The sequence below is a fragment of the Mytilus californianus genome, unplaced genomic scaffold (genome assembly GCF_021869535.1).
Source record: "Mytilus californianus isolate M0D057914Y unplaced genomic scaffold, xbMytCali1.0.p SCAF_22, whole genome shotgun sequence".
Classification (NCBI taxonomy): domain Eukaryota; kingdom Metazoa; phylum Mollusca; class Bivalvia; order Mytilida; family Mytilidae; genus Mytilus; species Mytilus californianus.
In genome coordinates this window covers 5,496,836-5,516,977 of record NW_026262671.1, presented here as the reverse complement: position 1 = coordinate 5,516,977, position 20,142 = coordinate 5,496,836, and the positions used below count along the sequence as shown (strand labels likewise).

The 20,142-nt window shown below is 31.0% G+C and overlaps 1 long non-coding RNA gene across 2 annotated transcripts; it reads right to left on the bottom strand.

Annotated features, from left to right (window-relative positions):
• Positions 1 to 6,180: 6,180 nt before the first annotated feature.
• LOC127732166 (uncharacterized) lies at positions 6,181 to 18,267 on the bottom strand. 2 transcript variants are annotated; one of them, XR_007996093.1, is made up of 4 exons: positions 18,128 to 18,267; positions 10,011 to 10,150; positions 8,321 to 8,439; positions 6,181 to 6,496 (listed from the first exon to the last, which is right to left on the bottom strand). It is a non-coding gene; the product is annotated as an uncharacterized LOC127732166 (long non-coding RNA). The 2 variants fall into 2 exon arrangements; XR_007996094.1 differs by having other exon boundaries at positions 10,011 to 10,147; positions 18,128 to 18,266.
• Positions 18,268 to 20,142: the final 1,875 nt, after the last annotated feature.

The following is a 20,142-nucleotide window of genomic DNA, read 5'->3' as shown; positions in this document are numbered from 1 at the left end:
CAAAAGGAATTTGGGTAAAATTTTCGGAAATCCTTTTGATACGATCCGTGTATAAACATAGTTTAAATGATTAATCAATTTTATGGACCTTGAAAGACCAAAGGGGTCTCATTGTCATTGAAGCGGTGTCCGGAAGGATTTCACTATATATTACGAATATCAAACTGGCATTAGATCCCTCCATAAACATAGACAAAAAGAAGTTTACCCAAATTCCCTTTGGTGTCATTTGTATCTTTAAATTGAATAACTATCTGCATAATATCATGAAGATTGAGAGAACGGAGGGGTCTCAACATTGCCCTGTGCCTTTCGGTCTGAAATTTTGACAAGTTTTACATAGTCTAAATATCATTAAATTTTATTGACATTGAAACATCAGTAGGGCCTCATTGTAATCTAAGCGGTCTCCGGTAGATTTGCAGCATATATTTGTAGAAAGTATTTTTTTCGCTGTCAGGATAACTTTGCAGATGTTTATAAATTTGATCGCTTTGTTCATTATAATTCAGGGGTTATTCCTTTTTCAAGCAAAAATAAAGTTTCAAATTAACCTTTAAAAGCCTTCAGTTTTAAGCAACTTTATACAACGCATGACTGGTTGAGATCACCCCAGTATTTGATGTTGTTTGTTGTTTAGTTGTCTATGTTATAATTTGTAGAACTTTGTTTATCTTTCCGTTCTTTTTTCTTCGCCATGGAGTTGACAGTTTATGACAGATTTATCATGTTTATGAATTTTGATAAACCTTTTGTATCGTCCGCCTCTCCTTTAAACAGCGTATATCAGCGCGTTACATTGGCACGATTTTTTCTACGTTTGCGCGAACAATTTTTCAAATTTGCGCTTTTCGTCAATTAAAATCGTTAATTCTTAAAATGCGTGCGATATATATAACTTAAAATATCTGCGAGGTCCTAAAAGAATATAATTCTAATAAAAAACTAACTGTATAACCCATTCGGCGCACCTCGATAGATCTAACAATTTAGAGTAGCGAAATATGCCAAGGTGTGCCGATTTAATCATAACACTCCAAGGATAAGAATGGTTGTTTTATCTTTATAATATGAACTATACAAAAAATATGAAATTTAATTTTCATGCATAGAAAGATCACATCACTGCTCATGAAAACAGTTTGTAATTAAACACGACAGTTGAATAATGTATTTCAGAAACCTAATGATGCACTTGTTTCTTCAAACTAACCATGCTTATAATTACCAAGGCTTAATAACTGTATTTGTTGAATTTGTAACTTTTAATCCAATGTTAACTCGACTGTTTGATTGGTTATCAGACACGAAGAAAAGGATGTATATGCAAGTAATATATACAGTTGCATAGATAGTATGACAAACAAGAGGATCGCAAGAGCCTGAATTGCTCACCTGTAATTTTATGCTTAAATCTTTCATCAATGATTATTTTTACTTTTCAATATTTATTAATGAGTAGCTTAAAAATGCCATTTAAATGTTCTATGTATCTGTCATATTTTCTTCAAAAGCAAACACATGCATTTTACTCCTATGATCCATATAAACTCATCATATATACCAGGATTGAAATTTTTGTATTTGGGCCAGACTCACGGTTTGTCTACAAAAAAACTCATCAGTGACGCTAAAAAAAGGTTAAAATGGCCAAATAAAGAACGAAGTTAAAGATCATAGAATTAAAAATTCATTTTTAACCATAGCTGCTATGTTTCTTGACGCGCAAGGAAATACAATATAAATGTATACTATATACTCTAAAACTCATTCAACCGAAATTTGGCTGAATTGATTCAGCAGTTTCAAAGGAGAAGATTTTTTTAAAGTAAGCAAACTAGATGAACAAATTATGAAAAATTGTCCTTAAAGGGCAATAACTCCTTAAGGGGTCAATTGAGAATTTTGTTCGTATAAACATACTTGTAGATCTTACTTTGCTGTTGACAGTTAATCTTTATCTTCAATAACATTCAAGATAACCAATAACTGCAAAATTTCCTTAACATTACCAATTTAGTGGCAACAACCCAACAATTGGGTGTTCGGTTAATCGGAAAATTTCACGGTTGATAGATCCTGACCTTTTAAACAAATTTACCCAACGTTTTAGTTTTTGAGATATATGGCAAAAACTGCATTTGACCACTATGTTCTATTTTTAGCCATGGCAGCAATGTTCATTGATTAGTCAAAACCTCGGATACAATTTATAAACAAAATACCTTAAGGAACATTCATTTAAAGTTTAGAAGTATAAGGCCTGTAGTTTCAGAGAAGAAGATTTTTAAATGTTAGCAAACATGATGAACAAATTGTGTAAAACTGTCTGTAAAGGGCAATAACTTATAGCTATAGGGGTCGATTGGCAATTTCGGTCAAATTAACTTTTTTTGTAGATCTTACTTTCCTGATCATTTTTGCTGTTTACAGTTTATCCCTTTTTATAGTAATATTCAAGCTAATAACCAAACATTGAAAAATTTCCTTAAAAAACCAATTAATTGGCAGCAACGAAACAATGGCTTGTTCGGTTGGTCTGAAAATTTCAGGACTGATAGATCTTGACATATTGGACATATTTACCTAATGTCAGATTTGCTGTAAATGCTTTGTTTGTTGAGATATACATGTAAACCGAAAACTGCATTTGAACCAAATGTTCCATTTTTATCCATTACGGCCACGTTTGATGATAGACCAAAACTTTTTGACTGGAAGATTCAAACAAGAAGATTCTTGAAATAGTTTACAACGACGACGCCAAGACAGAAGACGGAAAACGACGGATGCCAAGTGATGGCATAAGCTCACATGGGCCTTTCGTGCTCCGATGAGGTAAATACAGAGGTGAAAGATACTAAACTAAAAGGTGAAAAAAAACTTACAACAGAAGACCAGTTAATGAACATAACAGAGAAAACTAAGCAACTTTGACAGATGCCCCGGAAGGGTAAGTTGATCATGCTGCATATGTGGCACCCGTCGTGTTGGTTAACAAAACTGTCACGTAACGCAAAAAAAAGTTAGAAATGCGTTGATATATGATTTTAAAATGTAGTTGTCCTATGTTGAATATAAATATCACGGATAATGGTCATTCTGTTTACTTAAAAATGTAAATAATCAGTTAAAACCAATAAAAAAAAGTAAGTATTTTTTGCCCGTAACATAGTTGGCCCGAGTCTGATTTTAGGTTTTCAATGCTTTTCTTTTTGTTATTGTTTTGATTCTGACGACATTGATAAGTCTTATGCAGACAACACGAGCAACTTGGTTATTCTACTATAAGCCTTGTATAAATCAATTTTTGTTTGAGCAGAAATTTTTTTATACGCAACATTCCAAACAAAGAGGAATGTGTAAAATACATGTGTACATTGTTGTGGTTTTTGAGGTAACATAAAAAAAGGAAAACAAGAACAACTAAAATTATTTGAAATACAAAAGAAACCGATCTCTCTGAAAAAGAATGCCTCACTGTGACTTTGAGATGGCGATCAGAACTTAAAACGCGGTATTTTGCTTTTTGTGTGTTTTTTGCTGTGCATGTACTGATTTTGTGTCATGAATGGATCCCCATAGCCTTTCTTTATATATTATACATCCATAAATTTATGAGGTAAACCCGAGGGTAAACCAATACAGCACATTTTTCCTCTCTAGACTGTATGTCGTAAAATCTAATCGCATAATAAGAGATATACGCAGTGCAGCTAACTACATGATATCTTCTCGAAGAAGTTAATATAAGACGACACGTAATAAAAAAAACAAATCAAAGATACCAGGATTAAAATTTTGTATGTCAGAAGTGGGTTAAAATATTTTCGCCTACACCTTACACAGGAGGTTTGTCACACCTGTTGCTTGAATACTGCTTTCATGTCGTCTTATTAATATTTGAAATCTGTAGTACATGCGAGAGGCCATTAAGCATTTAAAAAATATTTAAGGTATATGAACGACACCTTAAATATCATATTATACATCATTCATGCTAATTGTACAGTATAAACACTTGAAATAAACAGTTACTTTATGAACTTAAAATCAAGTCGAAGAAAAGAAGGTAACACAATTGCAAAAAAAAAGAAGATTCATTTACCAACTACTGACGACGAAATCACTATACTGACAACTAAAGGTTGCTGTATACACTGGTGCTACAAAATTGATGTGGAGGATGAGCAGTTTGTGGTCTTAAAATTTCACCAATCGTGCAAAATCCAATTACTAAGTTGGATAACTGACACACTTACTCGTGTAAGTTATTTTTTATTATTCAAATTTTTGAAAGAAAGTTAACATAAACCATGTTAATAGAAAGATTCAGGGATAATTTGATGTAGTGATTAATTTTTCAGATACAATTTTGCTTTTTAAATATTTGCACTTTGACCTTTCTCTTTTTCCTGAATATGCATGTTATATTCCCAACTGGAATTTAAACATCAATTAATTAAACATACTTCAACATTTTATTATCAAATGCAGAAACACATGTGACAAGCTAAATGTTAGCATATAACATTTAAAAAACACTTAAAAATGTTTAAGTACAAATTGTCATGTTAAAAGCCCCAGTTGTACCTCCTACGTCATACTGACCATACATTGTACACGCGTCGGCTGTAACTTGACCAGTATAAGATACAGTGTAAGTAGGATATGTTTTAAAAAAATTAATGTCCTTAGATAATGGATTCCAAGATCCATTAATGATATATGTGCCAACACTATCGGAACCTCCTCCGGTGATGGAATTTCGGTCAAACTGTATAGACATTGACCAGGAGTATTGCTCATCTGCATATATATAGTATCCAGAACAAACTCTATCTCTGTCATACACAGGCAAATTTTGTTCACGTGAATTTAATGTGAAATTAACGTGAATTTCACGTGAAAAAATTCACGTGAATTTCACGTTAATCGAGCTTATACGCGTAATTCACGTGAAATATTTCACGTGAATTTCACGTTAAACTCACGTGATTTTCACGTGAAATACTGATTCACGTGAAATTTTTCATGTGAAATTCACGTGAATTGAGCCTTTACGTGAAATTCACGTGAACTTTTCACGTGAAATTAACATGAATCGAGATTCTTTTTTTTAATGAAATTAAAGTGAATTCAGCCTCAATCACACTAATTTCACAGGATTTGAGCTTATTTATGTAAGTCAATTCTAATCTAATACAAATTCTGTTTTGATATATATATAAACATGAAAAATATTATTCTTGGTCTGGACCATGTGTTCATACTTCCATTCTGTTTTACTTTCTTTGTTTCCAAAATTTTTTGGTCTTAAACAAAGAAGGCAAGCAAATGCATCACAGGATATAAATTATATCCAGGGCACCTTAGTTCACTCCTAGAACTTTTTTGGTTGTGTTGAGTCTCAATCCTTTTTTGTAAATGATTTATGGACTGTGGTCATTTATAGAAGTTGATTGCACTGATGTATATTTCATTTGAGTTGATTTTTATTATGTTTGTATAAGTCATATTGTGTGGTCATCAGTTTTGACACAAACCAATCACATTATGGAAAAGACTTACTTGCAAAAGATGCCAATTCTCTTTAAGAAGGTTTTGAAGAAAAAAAACTAGTTCACCTCGCCACTTATTCATGTACCTGCTTAAAGCCAGAAATCTTTTCAGTGGTTGTCAAAAATCTCGTCTTAATAAAAAAAAAATATTCAGAGAATTTGGTGTTGATGGCTATTCTTGATTCATATTGTAATTTTTTTTATAGCCTCTGGTCAATTAAATAGATCATGGCATATCTTTTAGACACCTGTCTTTTGTTGAGGACTGCATGTTAGCACCTTAATGCCTTTCAGGTGTTTTTGTTGTTATATTGCTGGCTGATTGATGTATACCTCATGTCTCATTGTACTAATAAACTAAAATAGAAAGTTCTGTGAAATATAGCTGATATACAAATGTACCATATTGAAAGGCTCTCTGTAATTTACAACCATTTACTTCTTATTTCATATATGCAAAAATAGTTTTTTTCTCATTTTAACACTGATCTTAAGGTTAAGGCAAAATGTTGACAAACAACAGGCATATACCATTAAAAGATCTCAAAGTTTGACTGCACAATAAGCTAAAAATTCTTGTTATTTCATTTTTTTTATATAAAATTCATTTTAAAACATGCATTTTCATTTTTTTACTGTAACTTGTATGTTGACACAATAATTTGAATTTGAATTGTATTATATTCTGAAAGTACTTGTGGTTGAAAAAATATACACAATTGTTAATTCCAGTTGGTTTACGTTTCTTGAAAACACCACTACTATGACTACATGTCTGTTAATAATGTTTAAGAGTCCTCTTCTGCATATAATTGCTATTTGTACCCAAGGATTCCTTCATACATTTGCACTTCTCCTCCTAAGATGTTGCTCCAATGATAAAATCCTGTAATGCATACTTAGCAATCAGACTCTTTGAATACTTCCTACAGTTCCTGTAATATAATAAAATCAGCATGTTTGTTTCTGTAGTCAAGCAAAAAAAATAACACCAATTTAATCTCCAATGATTACCAAACTTATAATTAGGAGATAACTGTTTTGTTTTTTAAGCTCAGACATGATCATTGGTGATTTGATGGTGATTTACCCAGTAAAACCCAGTGATTCCCACTGGGCTGGGCACTACTCATAAAACCCAGGTTTTTGCCAACCCTGTTTCAGGACATTTTATAGCTCGCTATGCTGTATCAGTTTTGCTCATTGTTGAAAGCTGTACATATGATCATTTACAGTTGTCAATATTCAGTCATTTGGACTCTGGTGGATAGTTGTCTCATTGGCAATCATACCATGTCAAATTTTATAATAAATTACTTATGAAAACAAACCACATTACCTGTATATATAAGTATACTTAGTGCCTATAGAAACACAACTCATCATTTTCAAGCCCCCTTCTTACATGTCTTAGCCCCATTTAAATTACAATACTAACACAGTATGTTTATGGCTCTATGCATTCTGGAAACATCTGGTTACCTGATACTTTTCCAGTTAAGAAATTTGTGATTAGCTTCCATAGGGGTATAAATCAAAACTCCAAATGCTCTGAAAATTGATAATCTAGCAGACTGTACATTTTTTAATTACCTCTGCAACGGAGGTGTGGCGGTTCATTATGGTTGAACTTTGCCATGTTAACAAGTTGTACCTCCAAAACTGTAGGAGGAGATAGCCAGACAAACAAAGTATCCTCATCCGGACGGACAGGGGTAAATTGATATTATTCCCCCTCAACTGTTGCTGGGCATAACTACATGTGCTGTAGCATGTGTAAGGGGACCAGAATTGTGTTTTTATTGGCACTCAGTATAAATTTATATAAAATAGATATCACAAGAGACGAGTAAACACGCTGAAATGTCTTGCATGTTTTGCTATTCATGATATATTTTATGTTGATTGTTCTAAACATGCTAAAGATATAATTTTACTATAAGTATGATATATAAACTTAACATAACCAATGATCCATGAAAAAAATACTGTCAAGCAAATAATGCCAAGGTCAGAAAAACCAAGCCAGACAGACATGTGCACCTTACAATCATTGCCTACCCCAAATATAGCTGATCTGTTAATTGATTATAGCTTGTATAGTATACAACAAACACAGTGGCAAAATCAGAAATTTTCATAAGTGGGGCCCACTGACTGCCTAAGAAGGGGCCCGCTCTGGTCAAGCTTCAGTGATTCCCTATATAATCAACCAAATTTTTCCCAGAACAGGGAAGGGGGGAGGCCCCCTGCCCCCCTAAATCCGCCTCTGCAAACAGACCAAAATATGAAACTTATTATTGACTAATGAACTATGAATATCAGGTCATGGTAAGATGAACCCTGCCCAGACAGACATGTACACCATACAATCAGTTGCAGACAAGACAAAAATGGCCTAATTCATGATAGCAGTTATTGTTTAATCTTGGTCAAGCTATTTTGATAATTTTCCTCAAACTACAAGCATAACATATATACACATGGGAATATTAATATGAAATAAGAATTGAAATCTAAGGAAATCCAGAATATAATATTCTATTTTCATAAATTTACATGGACTGAAAAGGGGTAAACAAATCTAACTACATGCCTATTCCATACATGTATATATAGCAGATTAACTTTTCCCTTGATCTGTTGATTGATAGTGTTTTTTTATTTTGTCAGTTTGCGTGGACTCCTTTTTAAATTTGCACAGGATTCGGCATTTTTGTTATACAATTTTGACAGCAAATACTGTAACAAATACATACCAGTTACATGTACTGTATCTATAGGGTCTCCACTACATGTATATCTAATCAAGTCATTCATTTCATCGAAACATATAACATGTATAACTTCACTTCCACTTACATCTGGGGAGCTAATTCTGAAAATTTAAATTCCAGTGATTATTATAAATATAAGACCTGAACCTGATCATGCTGATGAACTGTTTTCCAAATAAAAACATGGCAATACAACTGAAAATTCATTTAGATATATGTCAAATTCACACAGGCAATTGTTTTAAATAAATGTTGATAGTGTCCACATGAGGACACAGATGATGCCCCTGCTTGCATATCATATAGTTATAAAGGGACATAACTGAAGAACGGTAAAAGTGATGCTACCCAAATTTGAACTTGATCTGAGTTTTGTGGTAATAAGCATTGTATGTAAGTCTCATAACATTCGGTTGAGGCTAACTTAAGTAGAAAACAGAAACTAAAAATTCAGCAATTTTTCTATTTGTAAACACGCATAACTCTAGAACAGTTGTGTATAAGTTTCATAACATTTGGTTGAGGCAAACTTAAGTTAGAGAACGGAAACTAAAACTTTTGCAATTTTTCCATTTCTAAAGGGCATAACTCTAGAACGGTTAAAGTGACGCCACCAAAATTCAAACTTGATCTGTGTTTTGTGGTAATAAGAATTGTGTATAATTTTCATAACATTTGGTTGAGGCAAACTTAAGTTAGAGAACGGAAACCAATTTTGGGACGTACGTACAGACGGACAAGGGTAAAACTTAATGCCCCCACCGTTACGGCAGGGGCATAAAAATATTCACCAAGAGAGAAAACAATTAATTTTTCTTTTAACCAATAAGTGAACATCACTAGCAAAATGACTAGTACTAAATTTCTAGATTGAACTGTTGCGCATTTTGTCAGGATCTTTAACAGCTGAGTAAACAGTATTGTTCTGTTCATTGTTGAAGGTCTTAAAGTGGGCTAAAACTGCTTACATCCCCTTCATTTTGACCGTGGCTGATCATGATAGTTTTCTTATTGGCAATTCTACCACATCTCCTTATTTTCAAATTACTAAAAATTATCAATCTGCAACAATTAAATTCTATTTATATACACAGCTACTTTTGCATAAGTACTATTTCTGTACCAAACATATGTAGTACTGGAAATCTACTTTTAATATTCAGTACTATTTTGTTACTTTAAAATTAGTGCAATATTTAGGAAACTTTATTTTACAGTAGCAGTGTACATGTACATTGTATATATATTGATTAAAGGTAATCTGATCATCACTATGAAGCAATGTTCAAAACACTCTGCCATTATCAGAAATCAAATTTATTTAAAGTCCAATGACAAAGTATATGTGCAAAACACTCAAAACTTTTTTTAAGTACCACAATCTGACAGAATTCATACATATACATAATCAGTGAGGCATAAAATGAAGGTCAAAAAGATATACTTTTTGTTGGATGCTACATCATCATTATTAGTTAAATGAATGCAAGACATTGAGTACATGTAGTTACTAGTACATAATATTTGAACTTAAAATAAAGGATAATCTGATTTTTATCAGTCTCTGATCAGAAATAAAGCCACACAACAGCGAAATATATGTATCAGAGATGCACATACAATCATTGAATATATGTTTAAGATTAATACTTAGCATTGGCTGTCAACGTACATTTTTTGGTACATGTAAAAATGGACTGTCTGATAGGCAAACTCCACATAGAGATTGGACACTACATGTAGGTTACTTCATTAATTCCAGTATCAGTCATTATCAATAGTCAACTCCTCTGCCCATACCTTGTAATACTGCTGAAAGGGAGAAAACAGTACATTTGTGGACGTAATACTATTCAGAGTTTTGCAAACAATTAGCTTATAATATACATGTATTTCTTGCTATATGTATTTATATTAAACTTAGAATTGTACTATCAAATATCAACTAGAGGCTCTCAAGAGCCTGTGTCACTCACCTGTATCCACTGTTGTTTTGAAAATCATAATTAATAGTATTAGATACCCTTTTAATGATTTTATTAAATTTGGTCCAGTAGTTTAAACTAAAAGCAGGTCATCCCATTGTAGTCTTACAACAGTAACTGAAGACCCCTTGTCATTATTAAATTAGTTTTCAAGTTGTAACCATTTGAAATTGATTGTTTACAATTTCCCCTTAGACTGTATGGGATTTGCTCATTGTTGAAGGATGAACTGTGACCTGTAGTTTATGTTAACTTCTACATGTATGTCATTTAATCTTGGGTGAAGGGAAATTATACCATATCTTCTTTTATCTATATATTAGTTCAGGTGTATGAACATATACAAATGATGTACAATGTATATTATTCAAGACTTAAATGTTTTGAAACCAGAAAATCCTTCTTTTTTTTTGGCCCCAAATTATTAAATGGTTTACATGGTTTAGTCTGTTACCCCAAAAATTAATCCAAACCTTCTTTTGAGGTATGGAACCTACAAATGACCTATTAAGTAGTACAATTTTATAGTTATCCTACACTTATACACAATTTATTACCATGAAACATGAAAAATGCTTGTTTTGGACCATAATTCCTACATTTGTCCTAAACAGTTTCTTCTATAAAAAAAAATCATCTGAACTGAAACAAAATTTGAACTTGATATGCAACTTGTCATGGTAAAACTACATGTATACAATAATCATGAAAATTATCAGATCAATATCTTCAAGCATATATAACAATAAAATGCTCTGCTGGGCGCAGCTTGATACGACCGCAGAGGTCGAACCCTGAACAGTTGGAGCAAGTATGGATACAACATTCAAGCTTGATACAGCTTTGGATTGTGATTAAATATTTGACACAGCATAGGTTCTGACACAGAATGAATGTGGTCAAAGAACTTAAAGATTCAGCATATCAAAGAACCCCAAGAATTCAATTTTTGTTAAAATCAAACTAAGTTTCATTTTGGACCCTTTGGACCCTAATGTAGACTAATTTGAACAAGAGGCTGTCAGAGAGACAGCAAACCGGATTTTCCTGCAGAGGTCTAACACTGAACAGTTGAGCAAGTATGGACACTACATTTAAACTTAAAACAGCTCTGAATTTGGATTGTGATTGAATATTTGACACATCATAGGTTTGTGACACAAAATGAATGTAGTCAAAGAACTGATATATTTGAAATTGGACATTTAAATACCTATTATGGTCCAATATCCAAAATCTAAGTACATATTAGAATCAGCATATCAAAGAACCCCAAGAATTCAATTTTTGATGAAATCAGACAAAAGTTTAATCTAGGACCCTTTGGACCCTGATTTGGACCAACTTGAAAACTGGGCCTAAAAATCTAATATCTAAATAGAGTTTAAATTCAGCATTTGAAAGAACCCTATATATATATTTAATTTATGTTGAAATGAAACACTGGTTAATTTTATCCATAATATTTTCTGTGCAAATGGAAATAACTCAAACTGGATAAATAGTTCTCTAAAATAAGATATGATGCATTTTTTCAAATTATAATTATATATATAATCAATAATATAATAACAACAACCAGTGATGACTAATTAATATAAGTTCTCTAAAATTAGATATGATTTAACACTCAAACATTGTTAGAATCAGCATATCAAAGAACCAAAGAATTCAATTTTTGATGAAATTAAACAAAAGTTTAATTTAGGACCCTTTGGACCTCAATGTGGTATTATCTTATTAATAATGAAAAGCTCGACCGTTTACAAGTTCTTAAACAGGAGGGGGGTGGGGGTGACTCAAAGGGACTCGCCTTATACCCCATGGATTTCATTTGATTTGTTTTATTGTCCCATACAAGAATATATATGGTTTCGGAGATCTTGACCCTTTACAAGTTTTCAAAAAGAAGGGGTTGGGGGTGACCCCAGGGGACTCGCCTAAAATTTTGAGGCAATTACCCCCAAAATCAAACCCAGCATTCCCTTTGTGATATGGAACCTTGTGGTACAATGTCAGAGAGATCCATACACTAACACACAAGTTATTGTCTGGAAGTTACAAAAATGCTTATTTTTGGCCCCTAATTCCTTAACTGTTGGTACCATAACCCCCAAAATCAATCCCAACCTTCCTTTTGTGGTATCAAACCTTATGGTAAAATTTCATAGAGATCCATTCACTTGAACTAAAGTTATTGTGCGAAAACCAATGTGTCTTCGGACGAAGACGACGACGCCAACTTCATATCAATATACGACCGCAAAATTTTTTAATTTTTTGCGGTAGTATAAAAATGAAAGTGAAAAACTGATTGTTTGCGTGAATGTAGCTCTGCAAAATTAAAACAACTTAAGTTATTTTTTCTGAACAGAATATATATTGAACTTGATCTGTGAACTTGTCATAATGTATACATATCTAAATATTATTGTTTATAATAATATTGTTTGTTTGCTATATGCCCTTCTGGGGCCCTAATTTGGTGAATAAAAATATTCTATTCTATTCTATATATAAGGGCGAGGGTTTGGATTCCCCTAACATGTTTAACCCCGCCACATTCTGTATATATGTGCCGGTCCCAAGTCAGGAGCCTGTAATATTAATTCAGTGGTTGTCCTTTGTTGCTTTGTTACATATATATTTGTTTTTAGCGTTCATTTTTTATACATTAATTATGCCATTAGTTTTCTTGTTTGAATGTTTTACATTTGTGATTTTGGGGCCTTTTATAGCTGGGTTTGTGGTATGGGCTTTGCTCATTGTTGAAGGCCATACGCAACTATTATCAGCACCCGCTTTGCGCATGCGTCAAATTTGACCACAATCGATATCGATAAATTTACTATAGATTGTTAAAGGAAATCTTAAATTTTGATTAGCTGTCTGTAAATATCATTAAATTTCTTTTTCATTGGCATCAATTTTGAAAGTTCAATTTATAAGCTTTCTACAGATCTAATTTGTATTTTGATAAGGATTGCAGAAGTTAGGGCCTTTTTCAATTAAAGAACACCGGGTGCACGACCTATTACATTGTACTTCATACAATACGAAACCAAAAATGTGTGCACATGGGTTTTCTTTAATGAATTGACATAAAATCTTTATTAGAAACAGCTTCATTCGCATGTATATTTATTCTCTGGTTTTAAATCTATCCAACGATATAAATTTCATATTTTACAATTTTTTTTTGAATCAGGGCCTTTTTTATTCAAAAATCGAGATGCGATCATTTTTTGAAGTTGACCAGAAATAATCTAAGTCAAACCAGGTAAATATAATATTCATGGATAAATAATTAACACATGACAATGTGATAACTTCTGTTATTCTCAGTAGACATGAGTTGTTTGTGTTTTTTTTCTTTGACGGTTTAACAATGTTTAATAGCCTCTTTCTTTTCAAGTTTACTTTATAAATTGTAAATTTCAATGCACAAAAGTTTCAAATGAGAAAAAAAAAATATTCTCCAAGATAAACCAATTGCCAAAGTCTTAAAAGAATAAGACAAGGGCAGCATATGTGCCAGTGTGGACTATATACGAAAATATTTGTATGTAGTAATGCTAATTTAAAGATTACAAAACGACAATCGCTTAAAATTGAAATAAATTGAACTAAAATATTTTAACAGTTTAAGGAAGATGGGGTGTCTAAATTATAATCCATAGAATTTTTTTAATAATTTGCCAAAATGTAGTTTATATCATGCTTTTTAAAAAAAAATAATAAAAAGAATGGGACACGGGGCTTATTTTCACGCTACAGGTTGTGCAAAATTGACAGATTTTGTAATGATTATGCATGGAAAACCCAATTTTCTGCCATAAAACGAAAACTACACCATAGAATTTTGAGATAAAATATGTGAAGATAGCTCTACTAGTATGCTTTCAGATAAGAAAAATAAAAAATGGGGTCATGGGACCCGTTTTCTTGCTACATAATAAAATAGGTAAATTCCTAACACATTCTAGTGTAAAAGTAACTTTATCTGAATTATCTGCCCTTACATTTGAGTTGCCTCCCCTTATATGGCAAAGTTGGAAAAAATAGAATCAAACAAAAGTATTCTGTTTTTTTGTAAAATACAACCATAAATATGATAAAATAGGTCATTTTCTATATTGAAATGAAAATTCTTACACATGAATTACCTACTACTCTCAAAATTTGCACCTTTTATTAAAGATCTAGACCGATTGTTTTCTGGTATTTCAAAATTCAAGATGGAGGAAGACACCCTATCTACCTTAAGAAACAAAATTTTAGATACATACATGTACATGTGAATTTACTAGTCTATTGCTTGTTTGATGCACATTCTCCTTTTATACACTTAACTTTTAGAAAAATAAATCGCATTGAACAAAATAAATATTATTTTTAATTTGTCTCCGTCCTTTCAAAAGATTCTATCATGAAAAAAATTTTAATTTTGCAATTGAACATTTATGTAAAATATTTATTAAAAAGGAAACTTATTTTAATTATTTTTCTGTTAATGTAAAGTTTACGGAGAGCTGTCTCATTGGCACTCATACCACATCTTCTTACATTTACAAAATTTATAAAAAAAAAAAATGTATATTGTACATTTTTTGTACATGTATTTGCAGAATTTGAAATTTTTAATTTATCAAATGAATAAGATAATTGGAATCGTTAAAATTCAGAATTATACTTGAAAACAGATGCCTGCGACCCCTGTTGTTTCGATTAGCATGTTTTCTAAAGATATCCGTGTGAAGTTCACAAATTTCAACATGTATTTGGTCACCTGGTGTGAATTTCAGATAAAATTGTCAAGTTCAAATCTGTGGTTAAAACTTTCCTTTACATATCAGTTATATTATTATCTGGGCAGGGTACTCCCCCCCCTTTTTTTATATTATACTCTGAACATTATTGTATACACTTTTTCTGTGGGACTTTCTTTATGTAAAACAAGATAAAAATCTACGTTGTCTCATATTCGGATTTACGTCGAAAGAAAGGTTTAAGATATATCAAAATCGAACAACATCGTGTGAACATTTCTATTGATGACTATAGTGAATCATTTTTCGATTATGTATTTTGTTATTACATGAATTACATCTATCCATATTTTGATTGTCAACTCATTGCATACTTCTCTAAAAATGATGTTACTGAAATCAAGAATATTATATCTAATATAATATAACCTCACAATTACAACCCTCTTGCTTTTGAAATTGTTAAAGAACAATTTTAATTTTATGTAAGTGCTTTTATAAACTATAACAAGCCAACGATTTAATGATAGATATATATACATGTATATATGTTTGGTTATCATAATCTCGTATTTGTCCTTTTTCGACTTTTTATTTTGTATGTTTGATATTCGGTAAAATAGAATTTTATCTTTTGGAAATAAAGTCAGTTTATACAACTCGTATTCATGTGGAACCTAGCATGCTACAATGTCATATGGTTATAATATTGTTTACTTAGTGTTGTCAAATTATTAACGAGTGTCAACATTGTCTTTACAAACTCAGCATGTTGTCTTGATAAGATATCACACACAGAAAAGACTGATCAGACGGATAAGAAATTAAAATCATGCGCGATAACTTGTACTGGCTTACACTGAGGATAATAGTTGGCCATGCTGTACAGTGACCTGTAGCATTCTCATTGGCAATCATTCCACATCTTCTTTTTTATACTGTATCGTTTTGTTGTCATTATTGATTTATACCATTTGTAGTTTTCTGTAATCTAAATATGCTGGAATAAAAAAAATTGACACAATTCAAGTCAATTGTGTTGCTTCTGATATGACGTTAAATCTAATGTCAAAGTGAGGTACAGCCACGTGACCAGTATTAGAGTGTACATTTTGTACAACAGATTAGGTACATTGTATTTGATCTGGCTTTCAGTTACTGCTAGCAAGTCCGGAAACTTGTCAGTGATTGTCTTGTGTCATGTATGTGATAACTGCAAGTCAGCCAAGTGTTTGTTATCTATATAACTTTTGAGTTAATCATAGATAAGATAGTAATACGTATGATTTGAATCATACACAAATAAAAAAAGAAGTGACAAATTTATACTGTATAAGACTCAGTCAGAATTTGACATATCCATCTCCATTATTCATAAATATTTTTTGATCTGCCATTATCTGGGAAGTTGCGACACTTAAAGAATTCGATATGAGAAACTAATTCATGAATGCGTCTTAAAAGATTTAAGTATCCATATGAACATTGAAAAATTATAAGGCAGATTCCATATAAGAAAGTGAAACAACTCCCATAAGCATGTTAGGCAAAAATCATAAGCAATGAACTTCTGTTTTTGAATACATGCTTTACTAATAAAGATAAAGACAATTTGACCCAAAAAAAAAATATGAGCATCATCCTTTTTAAATAAACGAAGCCTTAAATATTATGTTTCTGACATAAGATTTGACAGACTTTATTGTTTCTGACATAAGATTTGACAGACTTTAGTGTTTCTGACATAAGATTTGACAGACTTTATTTTTTCTAACATAAGATTTGACAGACTTTATTATTTCTGACATAAGATTTGACAGACTTTTTTTTTTTTCTGACATAAGATTTGACAGACTTTATTATTTCTGACATAAGATTTGACAGACAAATTGAGTTTCTGACATAAGATTTTGACAGACTTTATTCTGACATAAGATTTTTCATACATAAGATATTTTGACAGACAATATATATTTGTTTTTTTTGACTGACATTGGAAATCAAATCCTAGTTGAAAGTCATTTTTAAAACTCCTGGAAAATACTGCAGCCTAACATCTAACAAGATTTCACTACAGGTCAAAGAACTTTAACTGTTAGCACATTCAAATTTTTCAGACATAAGAAAACAAGTTTGACAGATCTTATGTAGGAAACATATAAGTTAAATCTATTGCTTGAATAAAGTTAAATGAAAGAATCAACATGTGTTTTTTCTTATGCACAGCGTGACTTACAGTTTTAACTGGCATATATTGGAACCTAAAATGATTTTGAAAGTTTTTACAGCGATGTTCCTGACATAAGATTTATTGACAGACACTGAGCTATAAAGCAAGATATTTGAAAGTGAAAAAAAATATATATCACAGATGTTTTTGACTAAAAAAAGTAACAAATTTGGGAACAGGGATGTTTGAATAACCAGACTACACTAGTAAATACCAGTATACAAGTGTCAACATAAAGCATAGCAACACATAAACATTGTGTAAAAAAATGGGAGTTAATTCTGTCAAAATTTTTGCATTTTGTCAACTTGTTTTAATCATTTCTACTTTAAACGGAAACAATCATATCCAAAAATTATTTTTATAATTTCTTCTAACATCATTATTCCTCAAAACATTCACAGATTATCTTTAAAATAACAGTAACTATTATTTTTATTTATTTATTCATTTTGACAGACATTTCAATTTCTTATATGGAATCTGCCATAAGCAGGTAATGAACTAATAAGTTGGTAGTTTAACTTTAGTTTGTTCAAATTGTTAAAAAAAATCGATAGCTTAAGACCCCTTGACTTCGTGAATAACATAATGCAAGCTACGTTACTGTATACAAATAATAAAATAACTTACAATTCAACTGGAATTTGAAATTAGATGCGTTAGGTCCTATGGGGCGAACGTGTATAAAAATTATTTGGGAGCGAACGAAAACGATACCAAAATTGAAGATGAAAACCATTCTCATTCAGTCATTGCAGATTTCTGTTTATTCCTGCACTATTAAATCATTTGTTTGAGTTACCTGTAGTACATCCTCGAGTATTCATTGATTCATAGCTCCTTGGTATTGTTTGTCTTGTTAAATTAACTGAAACAAGTACTGTTGTTGACAATCGGCTGACGGCGTTCTTCTCTTTAAGATGCGTCATAATCTGTATCTTTCAAGCGTTTTAAAAAAAACCCGACTCCGGACGAGAGATTCACGGATATTGTCCTGATCTGATGTTCAAAGTATTTCTCCATGTGAAAAGTGAAAAATAGGTACCTGCTAGTTCCCCCATTCCTACTATACAAATCCTTGGAACATATAACAAATTATTTTGTTAATAAGCATCCTTTACATAGGAGCACCTCCACATGGAGCTGTTAGTTAATTAAACCCTTACAACTATTTAATATATATATTTATAAAATCTGGGACTATTATACTAACTTAGTATAATAGTCCCAGATAAAATATAATAAATATAATTTCAATTATGACTGTGATTTCATTGTGTAAAAGAATATATATATATATCTATACAAAAGTAAAATGTTTAACCTTAATTCAATGAGCAAGCCTTGTCTAATTGGCAATCATTTACCACACATTTATTAAAGCTTAAAGAATGTAAGTTTTTTTTAATAATAAAGTGTAAATGTAACCAAGGAATTGTATATTTAAATATACAATTCCTTGATGTAACCATTCATTTTTTCTGAATAAAAACATTAATCTAAGAATACAGGGACGTAAAATTGTTTTGTAATTTTAAAATGTGTCCCAGTGCAACAATTGATCATGCAATCTTTCAATTTCAAAGATTATAAACAAAATTTGCTTCTTGTATAGATGTCATGTTATAAAAAGCAATACAAAAAATTTTATACTGCACTTTCAATATACTTAAAAAATTGATAAACATTCAAATTTACATTTATTGACAAAATTTAGTACATATAAAATTCTTTTCTGTATTCTTACTAGTTTTTATTCATATATGTCCTAATGTTAAACTTATGTGCGATTCAATGCTCACAAATTTTCTTGACTTATAAGTTTGAGGAAAAGTTTTATGCACAGTAAAAAAGGGAGATAACTCATGTTTGGAAGTTAATGATATATATATGATATATATTATCCTTTTTTTCTTTGCAATAATGGGAAGTAAAGAATCTATTACAGTAACAGTAATCTATTTCATAAGTTGGAGTTACCTCCCACATTTTTTAAAAGTATAAAAGTAAAGAAGACATAAGATGTGTGAAAGTAATTAAATTTACTACTTAATAATTATAGAAATATTACTAGTAAATCAAATTGTCCATCAATATAATATAGGCATCTAGGAATTTGAAATAAGAGATACACATGTATACAAAATTCCATCCTAATGACTCTACTAGAGATAAATATAAACAGTGATAGAAAATATAATTCAAAACCAACATGTTTTTGTAGTTGCATCTAACCCACTATCAAGGGAGATAATTCATGCTTAACAAAAAGATAAATATTTATCATTTACAATGATTGTATGTCCAAATGTGTAAATCTTGAGAGACAAAGAATAACAGTTTTTAAAATGATTCAATTTTGCAAAAAGAAAATTGGAATGAATAATAGCAAAATTCAGGTGAATTTGTTTCTCATGTTACAAAAATTTAACTCAATAAAGTTAAATTTCTCTTATGAATTCATGGTTTAATTCAGATAAAATGAAACATAACATTTTCACATGAGTTTTGATTCATGTTAATTTCATGTGAAATTGTTCACGTGAATTTAACGTGAAATTTTTCATGTGAATATATCATGAAATATTCACATGAATTTAACGTGAAATATTCACGTGAATTTCACGTGAAATACTCACGTGAAATACTCACATGAATTTCACGTGAAAATAGAATTTTTCAAATTAAATTAAGATTTCCATGGAATATATGATACATATAATACAAGATATTAGAGGTTGACAAAATGTTTGATTTTCGGTTATTTTTTTTTAACTTAGACACCATTTATATTTTTTCACGTGAAATTCACATGAA